At 39.7% G+C, this 10,335-nt stretch overlaps 1 pseudogene; it reads right to left on the bottom strand.

The window, feature by feature from the left end:
* Positions 1-242: 242 nt before the first annotated feature.
* LOC122454910 lies at positions 243-9,793 on the bottom strand (annotated as a pseudogene).
* Positions 9,794-10,335: the final 542 nt, after the last annotated feature.

Here is a 10,335-nt window from a genome sequence, read left to right on the forward strand (position 1 = left end):
TTCAGTAAGAAAGTGAAAAGCTGGAATGATGAGAATCTCATTAGTTATTGAAATTTAAGATTACAGAAAGAAAAACTTAGGATGGTGATATCTGTGGTGTGGCCATGATAGTTAAGTTCCTGGAATGTGATGAAGCCAATCAAAGCAGCTCAGGGATATTGGCAAGGCATCATACAGGTCATCCCAGGACAACAGTAGGAACTGAGATAGAAAGACTGTCAGCAGGATACCAAGTTAGGCTCTTAAACATTAAGACTCGCCCCTACAATTAAAGACAAAAAATGTTAAAATTTCAAAATGTATGGAAAGATGTGCCATAGAGATATGACTAATGGCAGACTAACCTAACTTGGTTTTATCTTCATTATTCATTTAATAAACCATGCATATTCCTTTAAACAAAATATGAAAATCACTTTAAAATTTTTATAAAATGCCTAACAGACTAAAAATTTTAAATGCAATTAGTAGTATGTGGTAAAACAAATGAAAATTATTTTGTGAAATCTTTCATTATTTATTTTATTGTGGAAATACTATTCTGGATTTGAGTCACCATTTTTCTATTTACTAATTTTTAAATATATCCATAGGATATATCCAAAGCAAAAAGGTGACATGATTTTAATCTCTGAAGCACAGCAAACTTCAAGATAAGGAAATTAAAGAATGATCTAAAAACAGTTAAAATGTTCAATTCTATGTTATGTATATTGTACCAAAATAAGAAAACTATAAAGTAAGAGAAGAAATCTTTATAGAGATAAAATGGATTCCTCCTTAATATTAGTTATAGGGTATCAGTAGTTCAAACTGAGTTAGAATAACACAAATGCCATTTTTTTTAAATTAAAGAAGCATTCCTTCACAAGTTTAAGGATATATAATAAAAAAACAGTTCAGTTAAGTTCAGTCACTCAGTTGTGTCCGACTCTTTGTGACCTCAGGAGTCCAGGCCTCCCTGTCGGTCACCAACTCCCAGAGTTTACTCAAACTCATGTCCATTGAGTCAGTGATGCCATCCAACCGTCTCATCCTCTGTCATCCCCTTCTCCTCCCACCTTCAATCTTTCCCAGCATCAGGGTCTTTTCAAATGAGTCAGCTCTTCACATCAGGTGGCCAAAGAATTGGAGTTTCAGCTTCAACATCAGTCCTTGCAATGAATATTCAGGACTGATTACCCTTAGGATGGACTGGTTGGATCTCCTTGCAGTCCAGGGGACTCTCAAGAGTCTTCTCCAACAGCACAGTTCAAAAGCATCAGTTCTTCGGTGCTCAGCTTTCTTTATTGTCCAACTCTCACATTCATACATGACCACTGGAAAAACTGTAGCTTTCACTAGATGTATGTTTTTTGGCAAAGTCATGTCTCTGCTTTTTATAAGCTGTCTAGGTTGCTCATAAGTTTCCTTCCAAGGAGTAAGCATCTTTTAATTTCATGGCTGCAGTCACCATCTGCAGTGTTTTTGGAGCCCTCAGAAATAAAGTCTGTAACTGTTTCCATTGCTTCTCCATCTATTTGCCATGAAGTGATGGGACCAGATGTCATGATCTTAGTTTTCTGAATGTAGAGTTTTAAGCCAACTTTTCAATCTCCTCTTTTGCTTTCATCAAAAGGATCTTTAGTTCTTTTTCTGCATAAGAGTAGTGTCATCTGCATATATGAGGTTATTTATATTTCTCCTGGAAATCTTGATTCCAGCTTGTGCTTCATCCATCCCAGAGTTTCTCATGATGTATTCTGCATATAAGTTAAATAGGCAAGGTGACAATATACAGCCTTGACGTACTCCTTTCCCAATTTGGAACCAGTCTGTTGTTCCATGTCCAGTTCTAACTGTTGCTTCCTGACCTGCATACAGATTTCTGAGGGTGTGAACATGCTGCACTCAATATGCCATCACATTTAGAAAACTCAGCAGTAGCCACAGGACTGGAAAAAGCCAGTTTTCATTCCAATCCCAAAGAAAGGCAATGCCAAAGAATGCTCAAGCTACTGCACAATTGCACTCATTTCACACGCTAGTAAAGTAATGCTCAAAATTCTCCGAGCCAGGCTTCAGCAATATGTGAACCGTGAACTTCCAGATGTTCAAGCTGGTTTTAGAAAAGGCAGAGGAACCAGAGATCAAATTGCCAATATCCGCTGGATCATCAAAAAAGCAATAGAGTTCCAGAAAAACATCTATTTCTGCTTTATTGACTATGCCAAAGCTTTTAACTGTGTGGATCACAACAAACTGTGGAAAATTCTTAAGAGATGGGAATACCAGACTGACCACCTGACCTGCCTCCTGTGAAAGACGGTAATGGCATTTAATAATTTCATGATTTTCTGGCTGTTGATCCACACAATTCTTCAATCCCCAATAACACATTTCTCCACTATACATCATAGCCAGCAAATGAATGTCACTAAATATTCCTTCACTCAGTTAATTAGCTATGTCTAGGTCTTGGAAAGAAACACCTTTATTTAACTGGATGGGACACTGAAAATTCAACAACTGATTCCACCAACAAGGTACTTTTTAAGCAAGTTGGATTTTCTTCTCAGCCATTCTCTCCTTTTGGTCAGAGAATGACAATACATGTAGAGTAGAGCTCCTCGTCTCCAAGGGATACATTCCAGGAGTTCATCCCCAAGGAAATCACAATGTTTCAGATGCACATTATTTTCTTTAAGTAAAGTTTCTGGCTCTGAAAGAAAATTGATCAACTCTTTTTGTGCAGTAGCTTCAAGAAAATCTTCATCTCCTAGCTTGTTCTACACAAAATATGTCCTGTCCAAATAGCCTGTCTGTAAGGTTGTTGAAGATTTGATGGATTTGAACATTTTTTGTCTTCTTAGCACAAAAGTTTCAATTTTTCTAGATGTGCAGAAGCCAGAATTAAAAAGTGATTATCTTTGCCAGTGGCTTCGCTAAGTTGTTGTATGTGGGTCTGAGCCAGATCTCCACGCTCCTCCACTTGCCTTACCACACTCGAGCCTGCAGCTGCCTTGACCGCAACAGGCAGGCACACACATTTTGTTCTTCTTGATGTGATGGTAAATGGGATTGTTTGTTTAATTTCTCTGCCTGGTGACTTAGTAGGTAAAGAGTCTACCTGCAATGCTGGAGACCTGGGTTCAATCCCTGAGTCAGGAAGATCCCCTGGAGGAGGAAATGGCAACCCACTCCAGTGTTCTTGCCTGGAGAATTCCATGTATAGAGGAGTCTGGTGGGCTACAATCCATGGGGTCACAAAGAGTCATACATGACTGAGTGACTAATAGCACTATCTGTTATTAGTGTATTTTTTTTAACCTTTTCTTGGCCCATATTATTTTGATTTTTAAAAATTTTGATTGAAGTATAGTTGTTTTACAATGTTATTACTCTCAGATGTACAGCCAAGTGAATCAGTTATATATGTATCCACTTTTTTGTTTTAGATTCTTTACCCATATAGGTCATTACAGAGTACTAAGTAGACTTCCCTGTTCTACACAGTAAGTCCTTATTAATTATCTATTTTATATATAGTACTCTGTATGTGTCAATTCCAATCTCCCAGTTTATCCCTTCTACCTGTTATTTGTTGGTAATTATAAATTTGTTTTCTATATCTATAACTCTCTTTCTGTTTTAGATAAGCCTATTTTTACCATTTTTTAAGTGATACCATATGATATTTGTCTTTCTGTCTGACATATTTCACTCAGTATGACCAGCTCTAGGTTCATTCATGTTGCTGCAAATAGCATTATTTCTTTCTCTCTTATGACTGAGTAATATTCTGTTGTATACATGTACCACACCTTCTTTTTCCATTTTTCTATTGATGGACATTTAGGTTGCTTCCATGTCCTGACTAAATGTAAATAGTGCTTCAGTGAACATTGGAGTGCATGTGTCTTTTTGAATTATAGTTCCCTCTGGATATATGTGCAGGCATGGGATTACTGGATCATATGGTAGTTCTGTATTTAGTGTTTTAAGGAATCTCCCAACTCTTCTCCATAGTGGCTTTACCAATTTATTTCCCACCAGCAGTATAGGAGGGTTCCCTTTTCTTCACATCTTCTCCAGCATTTATCATTTGTAGATTTTTTTTATGATGGCCTTTCTGATGGATGTGAGGAGATACTTTGTTGTTTTGATTTGCATTTCTCTGATAATTAATGATGTTGAGCATCTTTTCATGTACTTTTTGGCCACCTGTAGGGCATCTTTGGAGAAATATCTCTTTGGACCTTTTGCTCATTTTTTGATATTTTTCTATAGTGGGCTGCATGAGCTGTTTGTATATTTTTATATTAATCCCTTGTCAGTTGCTTCATTTGAAAATATTTTCTCCTATGATAAGGGCCTAGTTGTTTATTTCTGTTTGTATTTTCATCACTTCAGGGGTTGAATTTAAAAAGATCTTGCTGCAGTTTATGTCAAAGTGTATTCTCTGCTTTCCTATAAGAGTTTTAGTGTCTGGCCTTGGATTTAGGTCTTCAATCCATTTTGAGTTAAGTTTCATGTATAGTGTTAAGGAGTATTCTAATTTAATTTTTTACATGTAGCTCTCCAGTTCCCCAGCAACACTTATTGAAGAGACGGTCTTTTCTCCATTGTATATTTTTACCTCCTTTGTCACACATTAGGTGACCCTAGGTGCATGAGTTTATCTCTGGACTTTCTATCTTGTTCCACTGATCCATAATTCTGTTTTTGTGTGAGCACCATACTCTCTTGATGAATGTAGCTTTGTAATATAGTCTGAAGTCAAGAAGACCAGTTCCTCCAGCTCCAATTTTTTTCCCCAAGATTGCTTTGGCTTTTCAGGGTCTCTTGTGTTTCCACACAAATTGTAACATTTTTTAATTCTACTTCTGTGAAAAATGCATTTAGTAATTTCATAGGGATTGCATTCATTCTGTAGATTTCTTTGAGTAGTATAGTCATTTTAACAATATTTATTCTTCCAATCCAAGAATATGGTATATCTTTCCATTTGTTTGTGTCATTTTTTATTTCTTTTATCAGTATGTTATAGTTTTCTGACTATAGGTCTTTTGCTTCCTTAGGTAGGTTTACTCCTAGGTAATTTGTTCTTTTTGATGTGATGATAAATGGGATTGTTTCCTTAATTGCTCTTTATGATCTTTCATTGTTAGTGTGTAGGAATGCAAGAGATTTCTGTGTGTTAATGTTGTGTTATGCAACTCTACCTAATTAATTGATGAACTCTAGTAGTTTTCTGATAGCATCTTTAGGATTTTCTATGTGAAGTATCATGTTATCTGCAGACAGTGACAGTTTTACTTCTTCTTGTCCAATTTGGAGTTATTTTCTTTTTCTTCTGTGATTGTTATGACTAGGGAATGGACATTTTGTTGTATCCCTTAAAAGAAATGTTTTCAGCTTTTTTCCATTGAGTATGGTGTTAGTTGTAGTTTTGTCTTAATATGAGTTTTACTATGTTGAGGTAAAGGGCTTCCCTGATAGCTCAGTTGGTAAAGAATCTACCCACAAGCAGGAGACCCTGGTTTGATTCCTAGGTCAGGAAGATCTGCTGGAAAAAGGATAGGCTACCCACTCCAGTATTCTTGGGCTTTCCTTATGGCTCTGGTAAAGAATCTACCTGCAATGTGGGAGACCTGGGTTTGTTCCCTGGGGTTGGGAAGATCACCTGGAGATGGGAAATGCTACCCACTCCAGTATTTTGTCCTGGAGAATTTGATGGACTGTATAGTCCATGGGGTCACAAAGAGTTGGACACGACTGAGCAATTTTCACTTTCACTTTCATGTTGAGGTGTGTTACCTTTCTGGAGAGTTTTTGTCATAAACGGGTGCTGGATTTTGTCAAAAGATTTTTCTGCATCTATGGGGATGATCATATAGTTTTTATTCTTCAATTTGTTGTGCTGTATCACACTGATTGATTTGCAATATTGAAAAATATCAGAGATATTGGGATAAGTTTCACTTGGTCATGGTATATGATCCTTTAAGTGTATTGTTAAATTTGATTTGCTAGAATTTGTTGAGAATTTTTGTGTCTGTGTTCATCAGTGATATTATTAACCTGGTATTTCCTTTTTCTGTGGTACCTTTGGTTTTGGTATTAAGGTGATGGTGGCCTCATAGAATGAGTTTGCAAGTGTTCTTTCCTCTGCAATTTTTGGAATAGTTTCAGAAGGATAGGTACTAACGCTTCTCTAAATATTTGATAGAATTTGCCTGTGAAGCCATCTGGTCCTGGATGTTGGCAATGTTGTAGCTGATTCTTCTACTTTTTCTAAATCCAGCTTGAACATCTGGAAGTTCTTGGTTCACGTACTGCTGAAGCCTAGCTTGAAGGATTTTGAGAATTCTTCACTAGCATGTGAAACAAGCACAATTGTGAGGGCATATGAACATTCTTTGGCATTGCCCTTCTTTAGGATTGGAATGAAAACTGACTTTTTCCAGTCCTATGGCCACTGCTGTGTTTTCCAGATATGCTAGCATATTGAATGTAGCACTTTAACAGCATCATCCTTTAGGATTTGAAATAGCTCAACTGGAATTCCATCACCTCCACTAGCTTTGTTTGTAGTAATGCTTCCTAAGGCCCACTTGAATTCACACTCCAGGAATACTGACTCTAGGTGAGTGATCACACCATTGTGGTTATCTGCGTCATGAAGACCTTTTTTGTACAGTTCTGTGTATTCTTGCCACCTCTTCTTAATATCTTCTAATTCTGTTAGGTCCATACCATTTCTGTCCTTTATTGTGCCTACCTTTGCATGAAATATTCCCTTGATGTCTCTAATTTTCCTGAGGAGATCTCTAGTCTTTCCCATTCTATTGGTTTCTTCTATTTCTTTGCATTGTTCACTTAAGGCTTTCTTATCTGTCCTTGCTATTGTTCGGAACTCTGCATTCAGATGGATATATCTTTCCTTCTTTCCTTTGCCTTTCACTTCTCACTTTTCTCAACTATTTGTAAGGCCTCCTCAGACAACCATTGTTCCTTGTTGAATTTCTTTTTCTTGGGGAAGGATTTGGTCACTGCCTTACGAACCTCCATCCACAGTTCTTCAGGCTCTCTGTCTACCAGATCTAATCCCTTGAATCTATTTGTCACTTCCACTGTATGAGCGTAATGGATTTGATTAGGTCATACCTGAATGGCCTAGTGGTTTTTCCTACTTCCAGTTTGTGGCTAAAGGACTTGGTATATTAAGACTTATCTTTGGGTATAGGATATTTTATTTTTGATAGACTTAACATTTTTTGCCAATGGTTTTTTAGCAGTTAGTTGTGGTTTTGTGTCTTCATAAGAAGAGGTGAGTTCACGTCTCTCTACTCCACCATCTTCTCTCTGTCCCTCTAATCTTCTATCAGGGAAGCATATTTCACCCTTCCTGGCACAGAAATATCTCAGTCCCGCAAATCTACCTGTTTAAGTCCTTGGGAAACACCTTAGGAATCAGCAGGCAGGCTGTCTGAGGTTGCCAATAGGTGTATTCTCTGCTCTGGTTTGTCATCTGTTGAATCTCACCTTGTTCTAAGAAAATACTGGCTCTCATTTTATCTAGTAAGTCTCTTCCTTTTGAGGCGGGGGACAGTCATTCTGACATATACAAAAATGAATGGGCAATAATTATAGGTAAAAGGAAATATTAATCACCTTAGCTTTGTCTGTCCATTAACTCTCATCACAGTACAGCCATAGTTGGAGACGTGGCCAGCCAGCTAAGTCAGAACACAGTAGGCAGTTCCAGTATCCGTAAGGAATTCCATTCTCCTTCCTGCCACATCAAGAGTGACCTGAGGCTCTGTTGGAGTGATGAGGATGGATTGAGTAGGGTTAGGCAGGCACTTCAGGCCCATTCATTCATGTGTAGGAATCTGACAAATTTGGGAGGAACTGGAGCCAGTTAGGGTTGTCCTTCTGGCATCTCACAAGAGGGTACTTGGGACATTCCCTCTTCCTAGTGCCCCTCCTTTTGACAGAATGTCCACTGATTGTGGCCCAGGAGGCTTCTCCACTGTTTCTTTGGTCTTCTTGGCCTCTAGGGTCCCCTCAAGGTGATGGGTGAATCAGAGCAACCAAAAGCTTCATCTTCTTTACAAATGTCCTATCCTATTCTTATTGGCTTCCTCTGTTAAATCTCAGTTATTATAGACCTTGAGGATCTCTTTACCAAGGTTGACATGAGGTTTGCGGCCCAGACTGACACTTTTTAAATTTTCTCCTGATGTCAAGAGCAGACTGGGTGATAAAATGCATAGCCAGTGTCAGCCTCCCTTCTGCAGAATCAGGGTCTATCCCAGTGTACTTCCTGAATGGCCCTGTCTCCTGGCTCAAGAAGACTGCCTGGTTTCCATCTCTTTCCTGTGTAACTTATCAGACCTTATCATAGTTTACAGGCTTCACCATACAAGTTTCATTCTTTCTGATACACAAGTAATACAATGTCTCATACTAGCTTTGCGCGTATAGGACCCACTAGTCCTATTGTGGGTCATGATCTGGGATTGTGTCACCCCTGTTTGATAAATCTGGTGGTGCAGATTTGTTGCCATTAGGCTATCTGCATGTTCTCTGGCCTTGCTTGTATCCGTTCTTATCACCTGAGGAACAACAGTGGGGCCAGAATAATTGTGATGTCCTGCCAGGTCAGAAAGAACCTTAATCCCAATCTGATAAACCCATCCCTAAATTTGTTGGGGTTCTCCCAAGAACCTGCCAAACCTATCCTTATAGATTACTTGTTCACCCATTGAGAAGGGGACATGCACTCTAGTACTTGCCCCATTTCTGTCAGCTGTTTCTGGATCAGATAAAGGGTCTGTGAAGCAAAAGTGGGAACTAATTTTAAACCTGATTGGAGACAGCACTGGGAGCTCTGATTTGGGAATTTCTGACTTGAAAGGGTAAGGAAGGGGTAGGTCTAGAGGCTGAAAGCCATGTTAAAGTGGAGTGAACAGGCTTCTGAGGAAGAGACTTACTGAGCTGATGGCTAGTTAGCCATTAGAAGTGGAGATATGTGAGAAGTTCTGCCTCCCAGTCTTTTGGAAAAATGGAAAGAGAGGCTACACATTCACACAGTAGGAGTTTCTTAGCCTGGGGGTCTTGTTATTGTTGTTTCATAGCTAAAAGTCGTGTCTGATTCTTTTGCAACCCCATGGTCTGTAGCCTGCCAGGCTCCTCTGTCCAAGGGATTTCTCAGGCAAGAATACTGGAATTGGTTGCTAGGCATTTCCCATGTTTACATAGAAATCTGAGGGCTGACAACTGGAGATCCTGGGGGTGGTTGAGGGAGCCCTCAAGACTAGGGTGACAAAACCAAAGGGGGAGATAGCAAAGGAGATCACAGAATTCCCTTCCTCAGAGTTGGTGACACAACAGAAAGATGTTAGGGGTCATGAAGAGAGTGACCAGGATGGAGTGTCCAAGACGCAAGGGGCAGGAGTGTAGGTCTGAAGACCAGGGGAGAGTTAGAGGAAGAGTCAGAGAAAGAGAATGAAATTACCATTTAAACCGCCCCTCTGTGGGTACCTATGCAGGCACTTCCAATTTCCTGAAAGGCCAGGAACCAATCATTTCACACAGAAAAGTCTTAACTGCTTCAGCCTGTTCCTGATAGAAATTCTCTTGGTGACAGGGGGGCGGAAAATGAGAATTTTGTGAAGATTGGACTTCTAGCCATGACTTGATATGAGCCTCGAATCTCTATCACTCTTACATCTCCCAGCAGGAGAGGCCACGAGGCCAAGATCTGCACGGTATGAGGCGAGCCTCTCCCACCTCTGCTTGTCATCTGTCGTTCTGAGCTGTTGTCAGTCAAGGAAGCCTAGTGTCATAAGCTGAGAGGAGTCAGGCTGTAGCTGCCCCACATCCACTTTCTCGGAAGGAGAGGACAGAAAAAGAAGTAGAGATGAAGAGAAGGCAAAGGACCAAGGAGAAGGGACAAGTGGTGCCTAAATGAGAGTTCTGGGGCCTGCGCAGGCTCACCAAATGCAGTGAAACTGAGGCAAAAGGTTTAGGTGGCCACTTGTCAGCTGAGAAGAAGCTGCATTTGGCGGCCCTCAAATGCCTAGGTCCCCCCTATGTGGTCAAGATAAACAGAAGCTCCATGGGCATCCCTTAGTGGTCACTAAACATGTTACTGACCTAGGTCCTTGAACTTTTTAATAAATAGACATTGGTAAGAGGCCCACACGGATTTCAGGCAGGGTATTATTAGACCCGTGATGCAGCATGGGAAAACAAAAACAAGAAGCTTTGTTCTTGCTCACTCCCCAAGAGGAGGCTAGCTAGTTCCTTAAAGAGAGTAATGCCAGGAGTGGATCAGCGGATTGG

This window comes from Cervus canadensis, chromosome 17, assembly GCF_019320065.1.
Source record: "Cervus canadensis isolate Bull #8, Minnesota chromosome 17, ASM1932006v1, whole genome shotgun sequence".
Classification (NCBI taxonomy): Eukaryota; Metazoa; Chordata; class Mammalia; order Artiodactyla; family Cervidae; genus Cervus; species Cervus canadensis.